Genomic DNA, 18,696 nt, shown 5'->3' with positions numbered 1-18,696 from the left:
TTTCAGCAGGAAACCTCTTTCAATTCTGCCCATGCAGCAGCATCCAGGTAACTGGGTGCCCTGGGATGGCAGGACTGCCTGCTCCATCTCCCTCTCCACGGGAATGAGCTGTACTGTTCCAGGAGGAATATCCTGCCAGGAATAGAGCACATCCTGCACCACTTCTGGGAAGGAGAAGCACTGCCCTGGCTGGCACACAGCCTGGCTGCAGGTCACAGCTCTCAACCTTGGCAGCAGCAGGACCAGCTGGGCCTGAGAGAACAACCAACCTCCTCGGAACCACAGGATCACTGAGGGTGGAAAAGATCTCCAACCTCCAAGATCATCGAGTCCAAACTGTGCTTGATCCCCACCTGGTCACCCACCCAGAGCACTGAGTGCCACATCCAGTTGTTTCTTGAACACCTCCAGGGACAGGGACTCCATCACCTCCCTGGGCAGCCCCTTCTGATGCCTGACAACCTTTTCCATGAAAAAACTGCTCCCGCTGTCCAACCTGAACCTCCCCTTTGCAGAGGAAGACAATAAACCCACTCCCATGACTGGGAAACCTCCCGCAGCATCCAGGAGTCTGTTTAAAAGTCTGAACAGCTTTTCTACTCCCTCCATCCCCTCCCAAGGCTGTATCAGCCTCTCACACCACCAGGCTCTTCTCCTGGAGGCTGCTGCCTGTGTCCAGGGGCTCTGCACAGCCCTCCCACCCTCCCTGCTGTCAGGAGCTGAGGGATCACCCCGAGTGCTGTGTCACCACTGTGCTCCTAAATATAACACCCACCGCTCCCCTTGGAACACCTCTGTCAGCAATTTAAGCTCCTCCCAGGACACTTGGGGGAGAGAATCATAAATTGGGTGTTTATCATCCTGTCATGCTTTCAATCCTCCTTGTTTCCCCTTCCCTTGTCCAGCTTTAGCTGTAAATGAACACTTGAGTTTCTCATGAATGAGTTACTGCCAGAGGGAGAGCTGCTCCCTGAGGAGACTCATTTTAAATTGGCAACACTACTTAAAGCTGAATTTTTAGTTGAAGCTACAAATCTAATAACTGAGGTCAAAACCCACTAGTTATCCACCTCCAGGAACAGCATCCCTGCCAACATAATGTTACAGTACCCTAAGATGTCATTTCATATGGCAAAAAGCAGGCTCCAGTGTGCATGCATCTCTGCAGCAGGGCCTCTGCACCCCACTCCAGCTCTGTGTCCCAGCACAGCCTCCTGGGAAAACCTGGAGCTGGATCCAAGCCCAACTGCTTCACACCCATCCCAGGACAGGGTCCTGCAGGAGAGGCTGGAGAGCCACTGGCAAGGTGCTCCCAATGACCCAGGAGGGTCAGGCAGAGCAGGGAGAGGGGAGCAGGGACCTGCAGGGACTTCAGGCATTGTGGGTTCCCACCTCCTTTCACTGCAACATCCCTTCAGTGAGGAACAGCTGGACCTGAGGGCTTTTCCAATGTAAAGGATTCCATGATTCCCCTGGAGGCAGCTCCAGCACCCTCAGGGCAAATCCTGCCGAGTGCCACAGGGAGTCAGAGCTCAGTCAGGACTCCATGGAAGGAACGTGCCAGGAGAGGGCATCCTGCTCCTGCTGCATGGCCTGGGATGGGAGCAGGGAGCAAACCACCATGTGGCTGCAAAGTGCCCGGTGGGAAAGGCCCTGGGGGTGCTGGTGACAGTGCCTGGACAGGAGCTCAGGTGTGCCCAGGTGGGCAAGAGGCCAATGGCCCCTGGGCTGTGCCAGCCATGGTGTGTCACAGGGCCAGGGCAGTGCCCGTCCCTGTGCTGGCACTGCTGAGGCACCTCCTGCCAGGTCCCTGTGTGTCCCTGGGGTGTCCACCCTGCACACCAGCTCAGGGTCCCACCTCCCCTCCCCAGTGTGTCCAGCTGGGTCAGTTTTTCCACTGCTGTCCATCTGTCTGTGGTCAGGCAACACCGAGACCAGGAGGGGACAGCCCCAGGGCCAGCTGTCACCTCCTGCCATCTCTGGCAGTAAAAGAAGTTTGTGCAGCCTCTTGAATATACAGTTACTGAATACACTCAATATGTGACTAGTCCAGAAACTTGGTTTTGATAAATCCCTTCTTTTTGCATTATTTAATTCCACGATGCTGATCTGAGGCAACAATGAATTTTCCTTTTATTCAATCCTAGATGACAAACATGATATAAACGTGGACATAAATTCTTTAAATACTGATGAATAAACATGGCAGTGGTGGAGACCACGGGCCCTTCCTGAGGGGGGAGATCAAATGTCCTCATCCCAGTGCAGCTGGGACCCCCAGCAGCAGCAGCATTCCATGCATCCCACCTCTCTCCAGTGGAGCCAACAGAAGAGGCTACAAGTTATTATGCAACAGAGATTTTCAGCAAATGAAATAAAATAAAAAGCCGAGCTGTATAAAAGTGGAATTACACTCTCTGGAAGTTGATCCTCACTCCCTGGAGTGACAATTTTAACTTAAAGATCCCTAAACTCCACCAGCATTATAAATTTCCCAGGCAGGATCCAGGGAAATGCCCGAAGGATGAGGGGGGCTGATTTCAGCGCCAGGAGGAGCCCAAGGGCTGCAGGAGCAAACACACCACAAGATGCCAGCACAGCCCGGCTGGATGAGCTGCTTCATCCTGGCATGTGGGTGGGGAGGCTTTGGGGGTCCCCACAGGATACCACATGCCATGAGCAGCCTGAGGGCTCTGCCTGGGGCTGGGAAGGACCTGAAATGCTGGGAGAGGAGCAGCAGCTCTTCCCCACCAGCCCCACCAGACAGTGCCCAAGCAGGGTCTGGCTGATAAATCCCTCTCTCCTACACCATCCTTTATAAAGGCTGGTTACAAAGTCAACTACAGGAAGCAAATTCTGGTTGACAAGGAGGTGATCAGTCAAAGGCTGGACTCGATGATCTTGGAGTTGTTTTCAACCCCAAATGATTCAGTGATTCTGTGAAATAGCCCCAGCAACTTGGAGCCCAGGCTCTCTCCGCAGGGCCATCGCTGGGAAGCCTCAGGGCAAATCCTGCCGAGTGCCACAGGGAGGCAGAGCTCAGCCAGGACTCCATGGAAGGAACGTGCCAAGAGAGGGCAACCTGCTCCTGCTGCATCTCCTGGGATGGGAGCAGGGAGCAAACCACCATGTGGCTGCAAAGTGCCCGGTGGGAAAGGCCCTGGGGGTGCTGGTGACAGTGCCTGGACACTATTCCAGGTGTGCCCAGGTGGGAAAGAGGTTAGGGGCCCCTGGGCTGTGCCAGCCATGGTGTGTCACAGGGCCAGGGCAGTGCCCGTCCCTGTGCTGGCACTGCTGGGGCACCTCCAGCCCTGGGGCAGTTCTGGGCCCCTCAGACAGGAGAGACACTGAGGGGCTGGAGCGTGTCCAGGGCAGGGAACGGAGCTGGGAAGGGGCTGGAGCAGCAGGAGGGGCTGAGGGAGCTGGGGGGGCTCAGCCTGGAGAAAAGGAGGCTCAGGGGGGACCTTCTGGCTCTGCAATCCCTGCCAGGAGGGGGGAGTCAGAGGGGGTCGGGCTCTGCTCCAGGAACAGGGACAGGAGCAGAGGGAATGGCCTCAGGCTGTGAACTCACTTCCCACCCCACTTCAGAATTACAGTGTCATGGAATGGTTTGATCTGCAACAGACCTCAGAGTTCATCCAGTCCCACCCCCTGCCATGGGCAGGGACACCTCCCACCAGCCCAGGGTGCTCCAAACCCCGTCCAACCTGGCCTTGGACACTCCCAGGGATGGGGCAGCCACAGCTTCTCTGCCCAACCTGTGCCAGGGCCTGCCCACCCTCACAGCCAACAATTCCTTCCCAATATCCCACCTAACCCTTTCCTCTGGCAGTGGGAAGCCATTCCCTGTGCCCTGTCACTCCAAGCCCTTGTCCCAAGTCCTTCTCCATCTTCCTTGTAGGCTTCTTTCAGGCAGTCCTGTCCTTTGGTTCCTCCACTGGATGAAGTTTTGTTTTATCTGTTTGTCCAGTCCCTTTCCATGTGCCATTTTTCCAGAAACCCAGGATTCTCAGTTTGGGAGGAAGGCTCTCCAGCATGTAAATATGCTGCATGCTCCCATTCCAGACAGCACTCGGAGCCTTTGAAAGCTTTGGTGTTATTTTTAGCACAAATATTTTTGAAAGCAATTTAGTCTTCCAGAACCAAACCTGGTGTGTCACTGGTACTTAAGGAAACCACATTCTTTGCCTGTTGTGAAAAATAACAACTTTGTAGTATATGAGAGTGTTTTCTTGCTCAAAGCCCATAGCCTTGTCACCAAGGGTGAGTCTCTCCTGGCTCTGTGCCACCTGCACAGTGTGTATTCCCTGGGATCTCAAAAATCCCCACTCCTGCGTGGGTGCAGAAGTGGGAAGGATGATCCATGTCACTACTTCTCTGCTACACTTGCTAATATTAACTGGGTTTGTCATTTTAGTAACTTGGAGCTGGAGTTGGGATGAATGTCAGTGCAGATGGTCCCTTCTCACTGAGCACCAGCAGGCACTGGGAACTGGGATGCTCCTCCTGGTTGGGATTAACGTGCTGTTGCACCTGTGGCTTGTTCATGGACATGGGGCTGTGTAAGGTTGGGAGCAGCCAAAGGAGCAACCCCTCAGCCTCTCAGTTCCTGGCACCTCTCTGATGAGGAGCAGGTGAGGACAGGGGGCACATCCTGACCCTTGTCACACCCAGTAAAGCCTCTGCTGGGATTTCCCAGAGCTGCCACTGTGCTGGCTGGGTGGCACCAGGGAATGGTGGGGAAGGAGGGGGAACTACTTCCAGGGAGAAACAGGCAGGTGGAGGGGCTTGGCCTCCTCCTGCCTTGCTGTGGGTGCTGCTGCCCTGGGCCACAGGTGCCACTTACACCTGATCCTGGGCAGCCCCGAGCTGGGCTCAGCGTCAGAGAGTGGCTCATCCAGAGGCTGGAATCCACACCTTGGGACACAGGGTGAGACCCTGGCACAGGCTGGGCAGAGAAGCTGTGGCTACCCCAACCCTGGAAGTGTCCAGAGCCAGGTTGGACAGGGCTTGGAGCAACCTGGGACAGTGGAAGGTGTCCCTGCCCATGGCAGGGGGTGGAATGAAGAGAGCGTTATTATCGCTTCTAACCCAAACCAGCTCAAGGAACAGCACAATCCTCATTGTAGCAATTTATCCCTCTCCCATTTTTGCTGGTGAAACATTTGCTCTCCACCTTGCAGGGGATGAACTGACCTGAACCCTCTGTCTGCAATGGGCTACTTTATCTCCTGGATTATTCCCCAACCTCCCAGCTCCCACAGCCACGATGCAGGACTGAGCAAGGACTGAGAAGGGTTTCTCTTCCCTGCATACCTGCACCAAACTTCTGCATCAGCTCAGCCAAAAAAACCCCTTTTCCTTCACTGCAGCCATCCCAGGTCACTCTGGTGAGGAAAGAAGGGGCTTGCTCTGCCAGAAAACTTCATGGAATCATGGAACCACTAAGATTGTAAAAGCCCTCTGAGATCATCAAGTCTAATCATTCCCCAAGCAATGCCAAAGCCACCACTAACCCATGTCCTCAAGTGCCACATCCACACAGCTCCAAGGACAGGCACTCCATCACTGCCCTGGGCAGTCTGTGCCAGGGCTGGACAACCCCTTCCATAAAGGAATTTTCCAAATATCCGAGCTAGACCTCCCCCAGTATCCTCGTGTTGCACATCCCACCCCCCTCCTCCCGCAGGAGCTTCTTCCCAAGCTCCAGCGTGAGTGCGGAGCGTCCTGCCCACCCTGCTCTGCTGCTGCTGCTCTGCCAGCCCTGCCAGCCCCCCGCCCCCTCCACGCCTCTGCTCCCTCACGTTCCAGCATTCATTTCCAGGGGGTTATTAAAGCTGCCTCACCGGGAACACCGAGTACACAGGAGCCCACAGTGCTCCACGGAGGAACCACCCAGGCCAGGCAGCCAGCCCGGCTCACCTACAGCAGCACCTCCTGATGGGTCTCAGGAGCCCCAAAACATGCCAAGAGGCTGCCAAGAGGGTAAAAGCACAGGGTGACTGCTCGAAGGGTGGAGCCCCAGGATGCCCTTGCCCTGCTGCACCCTGGAGTGCACAGGGCAGGGCAGGCAGGGGCATGGGCTGGGGCTGTGGGGCAGGCGCACAGCGTGTCCTGCAGCAGCTGTGGAGAGCTCCAGGAGCTGTGACATCACTTCCCACCCCACTTCAGAATTAGAGTCATGGAATTGTTTCAGTTGGAAGGGACCTCAAAAGTCATATCCCACCCCCTGCCACAGGCAGGGACACCTCCCACCAGCCCAGGTTGCTCCAAGCCCTGTCCAACCCAGCCTTGGACACTCCCAGGGATGGGGCAGCCACAGCTTCTCTGCCCAACCTGTGCCAGGGCCTGCCCACCCTCACAGCAACAATTCCTTCCCAATATCCCACCTAACCCTTTCCTCTGGCAGTGGGAAGCCATTTCCCCTTGTCTTGTCAAAGAATCCCAGAATGGTTTGGGTTGGAAGGGACTTTAAAACTCATCCCGTTCCATCCCTGCCATGGGCAGGGCAGCTCCCAGCAGAGCAGGGACAGCCCTGCGGGGATGACTGAGCAGCTCGTGGTCCCCCCGCGCACTCCGAGGCTGGGGCCGGAGCAGAGGAATGGCCTATTTACTGCAGCTCCCTGAGCTCCTGCCGGAATGGTTAATGCCTGGCTGTTATGTAAGCACCATTTTCCGTGTTCCTTCGCTAGGAATGATTATCAGGGATTACATCTGGGGAAGAATAACTGAGAACATCGTGTTGTACCTGGGAAACAGGGAAGATCAGCACCACAGCGAGGAGGGAAGCAGTCCTGGGGGTACTCCACACTGACATGGAAGGGAAATGCAAACAAGCAGCAGGAGAACTAAAAACAGAGTAGGGGAAAAAAGAGGGGAGCTGAGGGGGAGGGGGGAAGCAGTTCCTGGGCTGTGGAATAGAAAATCCTCCAGATTCCTCTCATCCTTCACGTGTTTGCACTGCCAGGCAGCAGCCAGGAGAAGGGAGCAGCTGGAGACTGCAAACAAGACAACCCAACACTGCTTTGGGTTGGAAGGGACCTTAAACACCAGCCAGTTCCATCCCCTGCCATGGCAAGGAACACCTTCCATGAGGTTGCTCCAACTGGGCCTTGGACACTCCCAGGGATGGGGCAGCCACAGCTTCTCTGCCCAACCTGTGCCAGGGCCTGCCCACCCTCACAGCCAACAATTCCTTCCCCATATCCCATCTAAACCTACTCTCAGTTTAAAGGCATACTCCCTTGTCCTGTCACTCCATGCCCTGTGGAAGTCAGATGCTCACAGCCCATTCCAGCTGGATGTCCACCCATCACAATCAGATACTCAGACAACCTGACCAGCCACTCACCCCTCTGCCCCTCCCAGCTCTAGGCCTGCAAATTCCAAATCAAGGGAAAACTCCCAGGCTGAACAGACACACTCCAAAAGCAACAAAAATAGGAAACCACTTTTTTATTTTGTGTCACTTGAATTTCTTATGTCAGACATGTGTTCAGACCACTTATTTTAACCATCTGGACCAAAGACCTCCATGATTAGGACTCTTGCCAACTGCTCCATCACCCGAGATTCCCCTGGCACTCAGTCACCTTTTTCCATTAAGAGATTTTCCCAACATCCAACCTGAACCTTCCCTGCCACAACCTGAGGCCGTTTGTCCCCCCGGCTCCCCCCTCCTGGAGAGCCAGAAGGTCCCCCCTGAGCCTCCTTTTCTCCAGGATGAGCCCCCCCAGCTCCCTCAGCCCCTCCTGCTGCTCCAGCCCCTTCCCAGCTCCGTTCCCTGCCCTGGACACGCTCCAGCCCCTCAGTGTCTCTCCTGTCTGAGGGGCCCAGAACTGCCCCAGGGCTGGAGGTGCCCCAGCAGTGCCAGCACAGGGACGGGCACTGCCCTGGCCCTGTGACACACCATGGCTGGCACAGCCCTGGGGCCACTGGCCTCTTGCCCACCTGGGCACACCTGGAATAGTGTCCAGCCACTGTCACCAGCACTCCCAGGGCCTTTTTCAGCTTTCCAGACACTCTGCCCCCAGCCTGGGGCATTCCATGGGGTTATCGTGACCCAAGGCCAGGACCTGACACTTGGCCCTGCTGTCCCTCACCCCACTGGCCTCAGCCCATGGATCAGCCTGTCCAGATCCCTCTCTAGAGCCTTCCTGTCCCTGGCCAGCCAGGAGGAGCCCAAGTGTTGGCTGCAGCTCACTGGGGATGGCTGAGGTGGAGCAACCCCTCCTGATGCAATGGAACAGGGAAACCAGAGGGGCAGAGCACTCTGCCCACTGCAGGACAGAACACCATGGAGTGCAGAAGGCACTGAGGGGAGTCAGGAATCATTAGAAATGGCAAGTCCAAATAAATGGCTCCATCTCAACAGCACTGTCAATTCTACCTCCCATGGCAGCAGCTCCTGGCATAGTTAACAGCAGCCAGCTATCCTGGGAAAAAAGACTCCAAGGATAAAGAGGCAGGTGACAGCACTGGCAGCCTCCAGACACGAGCTCTCCAGCAGAGGGAAAACAGCTCACAGGGATGCAGGAACTCACAGGAGGAGGGGACAAGGGAATGCTTTTGTCCAAAGAGCTGGAAATAGCAGGACTGTTACAGTCAGAGATGAGCTGGAGCTGAGGACACAAGGACAACAATGACAGGGATTGTCCTGTCCTGCCACAGCCAGAGCAGAGGCACAAGCCAAGGCCACCTGGCCAGGAGCCTCTGGGGGGACAGGGAGGAGCAACAAGGGGGTAATTCACAGAGCAGGGCAGGGAAGGTGGCAGATGCTTTGCAGTGCCACAGGCCCAAGTCAAAATGGCTTTTACAAACAAACCCCTGACTTGGAAAAAGAACAAAAACCAGCCAAGATAAATCAAGCAACAGAAGTGACATTATCACTAGAGACATTAGAGGGAAAGCTGAGTAATAATTAATTATGGCTATTTTTTAATGCCACCATAAAGGCCTGATCCAGGATGCTGAAGGGGAACCACTTGCTGGCTTGAGCTGCCCCTTGGGTCTCACCCACCCAACTGCACAACCCTGTGGTGGGATCTCTGCAGCTCCAGTGTTCCTCTTGAGCTGCCCCTTGGGTCTCACCCACCCAACTGCACAACCCTGTGGTGGGATCTCTACAGCTCCAGTGTTCCTCTTGAGCTGCCCCTTGGGTCTCACCCACCCAACTGCACAACCCTGTGGTGGGATCTCTACAGCTCCAGTGTTCCTCTCCAGAGCTGGATTCTCCCTTCCCACTCTGATGGAGTAGAAACTCATCCCAGGACAGAGCAGAAGGCACCACCACTACAACCCACCCTCCTCCCTACCCTGGCAGCACTCAGACCTCCTGTTCTCCTGCAGTCCAAAATGCTGCCTGAATCACTCCCTGTTTGCCAAGAAGAAAATAATGGATTAAGGCAGGAAGAATAACAGATAACACAAGCAGTCAACCCCCACCATCCCAAATGGCAGACCTACACCACAGGGTGGTGGTTTCCAAGTGAATCCTCCCCAGAATAGTTGAATGACATCAGCCCAAACACTCTGGCAATTCCAGCTCTTCCCTGGCAAGCAAACTGGAACTCGTACTCTGGAAGCAGGATAGGGGGACAGGGCACAAGGCAGTGGTTCCTCTGGGCATTGCTCCTCCACTTCCAGAGCTGTGCTGCCTAAGGACCTCCTGGGTCACATTGTGTACACAGAGAGTTAGAGCTTGTATCTCAAGGGATGAAATTGTGCCCAAACCTGTTGAGTCTGGATTTTCTGGCTCCCTGCAGTGAGTGCCACCATTCAACTGGGTGTTGTACAAAATATTAATTATTCCTGCTCCATTTAAACCTATGATGTGATAATTTCCTCCTTCTTTTTGTTACAGGCACTTGCCCTCAACTTTTCATATACTCAGCCACAGAATCATTCAGGTTGGCAAAGACCTTTAAGATCATCAAGTCCAACCATCAACCCATCAGCAGCACATTCACATTAATCAATGTCCCCAAGTGCCACATCCACACGGTTTTTGAACACTTCCAGGGATGGAGGCTCCTCCACTGCCCTGGGCAGCTGTGCCAGTGTCTGACCAGCCTTTCCATGAAGAAATGTTGCCAATATCCAACCTGCCCCTGCCCTGGCCCAGCCTGAGGCCATTTCCTCTCCTTCTGTCCCTGTGCCCTGGAGCAGAGCCCGACCCCCCCCAGATCCCCCCTCCTGGCAGGGATTGCAGAGCCAGAAGGTCCCCCCTGAGCCTCCTTTTCTCCAGGCTGAGCACCCCCAGCTCCCTCAGCTGCTCCTCATCAGACTTGTGGGCCAGCACACTTCCTGCAGCACTGACCATCTTCCACTGCCATTCCCCCAGATGGAAAATTTACATTCCATCATTCCCCTTCCCCTGGTGGAGGAGGTTTCATTTATCTGCTTAATCTTGTGCCTGTTTGGGTTTTTGGTTTGATTTTGGTTTTTTAAGTTCTTCTGAAAACTCTCTGAGCCAACGTGGGGAGAGCCAGGGTCTCTCCAGGGACAGGATCACAGCTGCCCATGGAGCAAACCTACATTCTGCCTTTTCCACTCATCAAATCCCAGTTATCTGCTGCACTGACTTCAGCCCCAGCCAAAGGAGTCAGAAGCCTCTGAAGGTGGTTGGTAGGTGAGGTGGTGCTGGCAGAGATACCAGCACTGACCTCTCCAGTAAACTCCTGGATTTTAGTTCCATGAACACCAAAAGCACCTTCAGTCAGTTTGGAATCTGCTCCAGATCAGGAGAGCACCTGAATCCCAGCGTGGCTTTCAGTCTCCTTCCAGGCACCCCCAAGCAGGAGGTCAGAAGGAGTCACCAACTCCCTCACCAAGCAGCCCAAGTCCATTTTGGGGAGTTTTCTTAGTGTTTAAAATACCAGGGACAGATTCCTACCCTTCTCTTGCATACTTTGCCAAGAACACCATCCTCATATATTCACTACTCATATAATTCCTGTATCTCATGATACTTCACTAAAAAGAAAGGACAGATTTTTATCTATTTTTGTATTTTTTCCTTAAAGGAAGCCTACCAACCACGGTCAGCAAATACAGAGGGTGAGCTCACAAATCTGATTTTTCAGGACAGAGAAGAGCACAGGGTCATATCCAGCACTGATGAAAGCAGGTGATGGAATCTGTGGGCAGATCAAGTTTATTACAACTTTACCAACAGTTTGTAATCCCAAGCAGAAACAGGAATGCCAGGTTTGGCTGAGCAGAGGCTCAAGGGGAGCTGTGCAGTCAGGTCTGGGCCCCTCCTGTGACACCACTCGTGTATTTCAGAGGAATTAAGCACACGTGGTAAGTGAGCAGAGAGCTAAGCCAGCAGCTCAGCTCCACTCTCCCTTTCTGCCACTAATCCTGCCGGGATCCCCAGGCAGGTTTCTCCCCAGGCAGCAGGATGAGGACAGCCAGCCCAGGTCACACGTCTCAGCACCAACGTCCCAGCTCACAACTCGACACCAAAACAGTCACAGCTCTGCACTGGGCAGAGGGGAAACCAGAGCTGCTCCTGACACACAGCACAGGAACAGCAAAGTCTCCCAGCTCAAGTCTTGCTTTGGGGACAGGATTTGATGTTTCTTAAAAATAGACATGAAAATCAGACCTGTGAAATGGCCTCTGTGGGTGCACAGCTCCAGCCAGCAACCCAGTTAAAAACACTTCCACAGACTCTGTTCACCCACCCCAAAACAGTCTCCCAGTTCCAACATATGTGCAGAGTTATCCCACCCTGCCAGTCCTACACCCATCACACCTCAAACACCCTGCAGGCAGTGAGGGAGAACTGATTCCTGCACAAACAAATCCATGGAGAATCCTGGATTACAGTCCAGCAGGTCTGTGGGTGTCTGTGTGCAGTGCAGTCGATGTGACAGGATGGGACACCCCGAGGGATGGAGGGGCTGGAGGAGATGGACACGAGAATCTCATGAGGGTCAAGAAGTCCAAGTGCAAGGAGCTGCTCCTGGGTCAGGGCAAGCTCAAGCACAAATCCAGGCTGGGTGGAGAACAGACTGAGAGCAACTTCTCCTGGGGAGGATTTGGGGTGCTGGTGGGTGAGGCTGGACAAGCCCCAGCCCAAAACCCCCCGTGCCCTGGGCTGGTCCCCCAGTGTGGGCAGCAGGGAGGGGGGGATTGTGCCCCTCTGCCCCCTCAGGTGAGACCCCACCTGCAGAGCTGCCCCAGCCCTGGGGCCCAGCACAGGAAGGATGTGGAGCTGCTGGAGAGTCCAGAGGAGGCCCCAGAGATGCTCCAGGGCTGGAGCCCCTCTGGGCTGGAGCCAGGCTGGGAGAGCTGGGGGGGTCACCTGGAGAAGAGAAGGCTCCAGGGACACCTGAGAGCCCCTTCCAGGGCCTAAAGAGGCTTCAGGAGAGCTGGAGAGGGACTTGGGACAAGGGATGGAGGGACAGGACAAGGGGGAATGGCTTCCCAGTGCCAGAGGGCAGGGATAGATGGGATATTGGGCAGGAATTGTTCCCTGTGGGGGTGGGGAGGCCCTGGCACAGGCACCAGGCCATGCCCATGAGCAGAGATGGCCATAAGGATGCTCCTTGTGTCCTTTCCCAGAAAGAAAGGCAGAATGAGACACAAACCTGGTCCTCTGTCCTCCTCAGCTGCCCTCTGCAATCCTCACCCCACCCTGGCCTCCCAGAGCCACTGATGTTCCTCCTTGTCAGCACAAATCCATATGGTTTCTCACCACCCTTTGTGCCCACTGGAGCCCACCTGGGAATCACAAGGATTTGGGGGATCACTCAGGATAAGAGGAAACAACAGACAATTTCCCAAGTGAACAGACCTGAAGGACCTGGGGACTTCTACAGAAAATCCAGAGTATCCTCCTTCCACCTGTAAATGCCCACCCAGGGCTCATCCAGCACTCATAAGGACATAACATTAGGAATTTTAGTTTGATTCAAGCAAAACAGTCAAACCTAACACACAAACTCTTTATCTTAATTAAAAGATCTCTAATTGTGACAAAGCACCATCAGCCAGGTGAGTGTTAGAGCATAAAGTAATGTAGTGGCATCCTCAGCAAAAACTCCACAGCACAAGGATTCAGCATCTATTCAGAGACTGTCTTATCCCTTCAGACCAGATCAGAAAAGCCTGGAACAAGAGGAGTGTGGTGGTTTTACTGTCCCCTGAGCTCTCTGGGCTGGATCACAGCTGAGTCAGCACAGCTGTGAGGCAGCACAGCCACAGCTCTGCTGCACTGCCCTCAGCCCTGCGTGAGGAGCCCAGCACAGCCAGAGCCTCGGGACATGGAGGCTCTGCATCTGCTGTTTTTATGGGAAGAGACAAACCAAAATAACTGTGCCTGACTCTGGGCAGTGTGGGTGACTGTGGGGCAGTGTGGGTGACTGTGGGGCAGTGTGGGTGACTGTGGGGCAGTGTGGGTGACTGCGGGCAGTGTGGGTGACTGTGGGCAGTGTGGGTGACTGTGGGCACTGTGGGTGACTGTGGGGCAGTGGGGGTGACTGTGGGGCAGTGTGGGTGGCTGTGGGGCAGTGTGGGTGACTGTGGGGCAGTGTGGGTGACTGTGGGGCAGTGGGGGTGACTGTGGGGCAGTGGGGGTGACTGTGGGCAGTGTGGGTGACTGTGGGGCAGTGGGGGTGACTGTGGGCAGTGTGGGTGACTGTGGGACAGTGTGGGTGACTGTGGGGCAGTGTGGGTGACTGTGGGCAGTGTGGGTGACTGTGGGACAGTGTGGGTGACTGTGGGCAGTGTGGGTGACTCTGGGCAGTGTCGCTGACTGTGGGGCAGTGTGGGTGACTGTGGGGCAGTGTGGGTGACTGTGGGGCAGTGTGGGTGACTGTGGGGCAGTGTCCCTGACTGTGGGGCAGTGTGGGTGGCTGTGGGGCAATGTGGGTGACTGTGGGGCAGTGTGGGTGACTGTGGGGCAGTGTGGGTGACTGTGGGGCAGTGTGGGTGACTGTGGGGCAGTGTGGGTGACTGTGGGCAGTGTGGGTGACTGTGGGGCAGTGTGGGTGACTGTGGGGCAGTGTCCCTGACTGTGGGCAGTGTGGGTGACTCTGGGCAGTGTGGGTGACTGTGGGGCAGTGTGGGTGGCTGTGGGGCAGTGTGGGTGACTGTGGGGCAGTGTGGGTGACTGTGGGGCAGTGTGGGTGACTGTGGGCAGTGTGGGTGACTCTGGGCAGTGTGGGTGACTCTGGGAAGTGTCCCTGACTGTGGGGCAGTGTGGGTGACTGTGGGGCAGTGTGGGTGACTGTGGGGCAGTGTGCCTGACTGTGGGGCAGTGTGGGTGACTGTGGGCAGTGTCCCTGACTGTGGGGCAGTGTGGGTGACTGTGGGGCAGTGTGGGTGACTGTGGGCAGTGTGGGTGACTGTGGGGCAGTGTGGGTGACTGTGGGCAGTGTGGGTGACTGTGGGGCAATGTGGGTGGCTGTGGGCAGTGTGGGTGACTGTGGGCAGTGTGGGTGACTGTGGGCAGTGTGGGTGGCTGTGGGGCAGTGTGGGTGACTGTGGGCAGTGTGGGTGACTGTGGGCAGTGTGGGTGGCTGTGGGGCAGTGTGGGTGGCTGTGGGGCAGTGTGCCTGACTGTGGGCAGTGTGGGTGGCTGTGGGCAGTGTGCCTGACTGTGGGGCAGTGTCCCTGACTGTGGGGCAGTGTGGGTGACTGTGGGGCAGTGTGGGTGACTGTGGGCAGTGTGGGTGACTGTGGGCAGTGTGGGTGACTGTGGGCAGTGTGGGTGACTGTGGGGCAGTGTCCCTGACTGTGGGGCAGTGTGGGTGGCTGTGGGGCAGTGTGGGTGACTGTGGGGCAGTGTGGGTGACTGCGGGGCAGTGTGGGTGACTGCGGGGCAGTGTGGGTGACTCTGGGCAGTGTCGGTGACTGTGGGGCAGTGTGGGTGACTGTGGGCAGTGTGCCTGACTGTGGGGCAGTGTGGGTGACTGTGGGGCAGTGTGGGTGACTGTGGGGCAGTGTGGGTGACTGTGGGGCAGTGTGGGTGACTGTGGGCAGTGTGGGTGGCTGTGGGCAGTGTGGGTGGCTGTGGGGCAGTGTGGGTGGCTGTGGGGCAGTGTGGGTGACTGTGAGCACTGTGGGTGACTGTGGGGCAGTGTGGGTGACTGTGGGGCAGTGTGGGTGACTCTGGGCAGTGTGGGTGACTGTGGGGCAGTGTGGGTGACTGTGGGCAGTGTGGGTGACTGTGGGCAGTGTCCCTGACTGTGGGGCAGTGTGGGTGACTGTGGGGCAGTGTGGGTGACTGTGGGCAGTGTGGGTGACTGTGGGGCAGTGTCCCTGACTGTGGGCAGTGTGCCTGACTGTGGGGCAGTGTGGGTGACTGTGGGGCAGTGTGGGTGACTGTGGGGCAGTGTGGATGGCTGTGGGGCAGGGTGCCTGACTGTGGGGCAGTGTGGGTGGCTGTGGGCAGTGTGCCTGGCTATGGGGCAGTGTGGGTGGCTGTGGGGCAGTGTGGGTGACTGTGAGCACTGTGGGTGACTGTGGGGCAGTGTGGGTGACTGTGGGGCAGTGTGGGTGACTGTGGGCAGTGTGGGTGACTGTGGGGCAGTGTGGGTGACTGTGGGGCAGTGTGGGTGACTGTGGGCAGTGTGGGTGACTGTGGGGCAGTGTGGGTGACTCTGGGCAGTGTGGGTGGCTGTGGGGCAGTGTGGGTGACTGTGGGGCAGTGTGGGTGACTCTGGGCAGTGTGGGTGGCTGTGGGGCAGTGTGGGTGACTGAGGGGCAGTGTGGGTGACTGTGGGGCAGTGTGGGTGACTGTGGGCAGTGTGGGTGACTGTGGGGCAGTGTGGGTGACTGTGGGCAGTGTGGGTGACTGTGGGGCAGTGTGGGTGACTGTGGGCAGTGTGGGTGACTGTGGGGCAGGGTGGGTGACTATGAGGCAGTGTGGGTGACTGTGGGCAGTGTGGGTGACTGAGGGGTAGTGTGGGTGGCTGTGGGGCAGTGTGTGTGACTGTGGGGCAGTGTGGGTGACTGTGGGCAGTGTGGGTGACTGTAGGGCAGTGTGGGTGACTGTGAGCAGTGTGGGTGACTGTGGGGCAGTGTGGGTGACTGTGGGGCAGGGTGGGTGACTCTGGGCAGTGTGGGTGACTGTGGGGCAGTGTCCCTGACTGTGGGCAGTGTGGGTGACTGTGGGGCAGTGTGGGTGACTGCGGGGCAGTGTGGGTGACTGTGGGCAGTGTGGGTGACTGTGGGGCAGTGTGGGTGACTGTGGGGCAGTGTGGGTGACTGTGGGCAGTGTGGGTGACTCTGGGCAGTGTGCCTGACTGTGGGCAGTGTGGGTGACTGTGGGCAGTGTGGGTGACTGTGGGGCAGTGTCCCTGACTGTGGGCAGTGTGGGTGACTGTGGGGCAGTGTGGATGACTGTGGGCAGTGTGGGTGACTCTGGGCAGTGTCCCTGACTGTGGGCAGTGTGGGTGACTGTGGGCAGTGTGGGTGACTGTGGGGCAGTGTGGGTGACTCTGGGCAGTGTGGGTGACTCTGGGCAGTGTCCCTGACTGTGGGCAGTGTGGGTGACTGTGGGCAGTGTGGGTGACTGTGGGGCAGTGTGGGTGACTGTGGGCAGTGTGGGTGACTGTGGGGCAGGGTGGGTGACTGTGGGCAGTGTGGGTGACTGTGGGCAGTGTGGGTGACTGTGGGGCAGTGTGGGTGACTCTGGGCAGTGTGGGTGACTCTGGGCAGTGTCCCTGACTGTGGGCAGTGTGGGTGACTGTGGGCAGTGTGGGTGACTGTGGGGCAGTGTGGGTGACTGTGGGCAGTGTGGGTGACTGTGGGGCAGTGTGGGTGACTGTGGGCAGTGTGGGTGACTGTGGGCAGTGTGGGTGACTGTGGGGCAGGGTGGGTGACTGTGGGCAGTGTGGGTGACTGTGGGCAGTGTGGGTGACTGTGGGGCAGTGTCCCTGACTGTGGGGCAGTGTGGGTGACTGTGGGGCAGTGTGGGTGACTGTGGGCAGTGTGGGTGACTGTGGGGCAGTGTCCCTGACTGTGGGCAGTGTGGGTGACTGTGGGGCAGTGTGGATGACTGTGGGCAGTGTGGGTGACTCTGGGCAGTGTCCCTGACTGTGGGCAGTGTGGGTGACTGTGGGCAGTGTGGGTGACTGTGGGGCAGTGTGGGTGACTCTGGGCAGTGTGCCTGACTGTGGGCAGTGTGCCTGACTGTGCCCAGAAACTTCCTCCTCCTCCCCATTTGCTGTGCTCTTTGTCAGTATTTGCATATTCCAGAGCTGGAATTTTAAGGTACTTAGACTCAGGGAACCATGGAATGGTTTGGTTTGGGTTGGAAGAGATCTTAAAGTTCTTCCAGTGCCACCCCCTGCCATGGGCAGGGACACCTCCCACCAGCCCAGGTTGCTCCAAGCCATGTCCAACCTGGCCTTGGACACTTCCCGGGATGGGGCAGCCACAGCTCCTCTGCCCAACCTGTGCCAGGGCTTCACCACCTCTACAAAGAACAACTTCTTCCCAATATCCCACCTAACCCTGCCCTCTGGCAGTGGGAAGCCCTTCCCCCTTGTCCTGTCACTCCAGGCCCTTTTCCAAAGCCCCTCTCCAGCTCCCTGGAGTCCCTTTAGGCACTGGAAGGCTTCATGCAATTAAATCCATGGATGCCAGTGCCCCAGCACACACCATGCTTCAACAATCCTGGCCAACAGGTAGATGTCTCACACGTGAATCAGCTTCTGCCTGACCTTGTGTGACCATTAATTACACAGATGCCACCTCAGCCCAGGGCTGGGGGTTTGCTCCTGCTGCTCCAAACCATCACACCAGTGCCCTGGGCAGTTGGCCCTGCAAGGATAACCCCACTACTGCACAGCAAAATCCTTCCTCAGTGCCTTCCCAAGATGTGGTGACACTGGTTTTCCTGGGCATTCCCAAAAGCCCCCACTCGGCCCTGCTCTGTCAGAGCAGAGCTGTGCTCTGGGTCCCCCTCGGTGCTGTGGGTTTGCTGGGCACACAGCAGCACTTCCCACCACAGGGAAGCTGAGGGTTTTCCTGGGGCACTGAACCAAGCCCAGCCTTGCTCCTGGGGGACTCTGAAAGCTGAGCCACACAGTGTACCTCTGGATGAACGTTCTCCACAGTGCAGGGCATGGAGCAGCACCTGCAGGTGTGCCAGTCCAACCCTGGGCCAGGACAGTGAGGCGTGATGGGCACTGAACCAAAGTGCCCCCAGGACCCACCACAACCCCCTCATCACCCTGGTCTCACATTCACACAGCCCTTCTCCGAAATATTCAGGGCATTTTATGAAGATACATTTTCATTTTAAGCAAAGCATTACAAAATCAGGTGTTCACTCCATCTTCTCTCTTGTAGAGGTGAAAATGATGAAATAAGAGGAAATGCTGATTTCCAGTATCTAATGTAAGATCTGAGAGTGGATTTATTTCAGGACAGAGGAGACAGACAGATTTTTAATACATTCACATAATCATGGAATCAAAGAATGGACTGGGTTGAAAGGGATCTTAAAGAGCATTTCATTCCAGCTCTCCTGTCTGTGTACCCCTTGAAGGCACACCTTCCACCAGCCCAGACTGCTCCAAGGACTGAACATTCCAGGGATGGGGCAGCCACAGCTTCTCTGCCCAACCTGTGCCAGGGCCTGCCCACCCTCACAGACAAGAATTTCTCCTCAATATCCCATCTATCCCTGCCCTCTGGCAGTGGGAAGCCATTCCCTGTGTCCTGTCCCTCCAT

The 18,696-nt window shown here is 56.5% G+C and overlaps 1 protein-coding gene across 5 annotated transcripts in view; it reads right to left on the bottom strand.

Annotated features, from left to right (window-relative positions):
* The window catches only part of OSBP2 (oxysterol binding protein 2), a 121,547-nt gene that overhangs the window by 68,900 nt on the left and 33,951 nt on the right, over positions 1-18,696 (bottom strand). The window lies entirely within an intron of this gene.

The sequence above is a fragment of the Pithys albifrons genome, chromosome 17 (genome assembly GCF_047495875.1).
Source record: "Pithys albifrons albifrons isolate INPA30051 chromosome 17, PitAlb_v1, whole genome shotgun sequence".
NCBI classification, from domain to species: Eukaryota; Metazoa; Chordata; class Aves; order Passeriformes; family Thamnophilidae; genus Pithys; species Pithys albifrons.
Note: the sequence above shows the minus strand (reverse complement) of the source record. Positions and strands in the feature narration are given on the sequence as shown.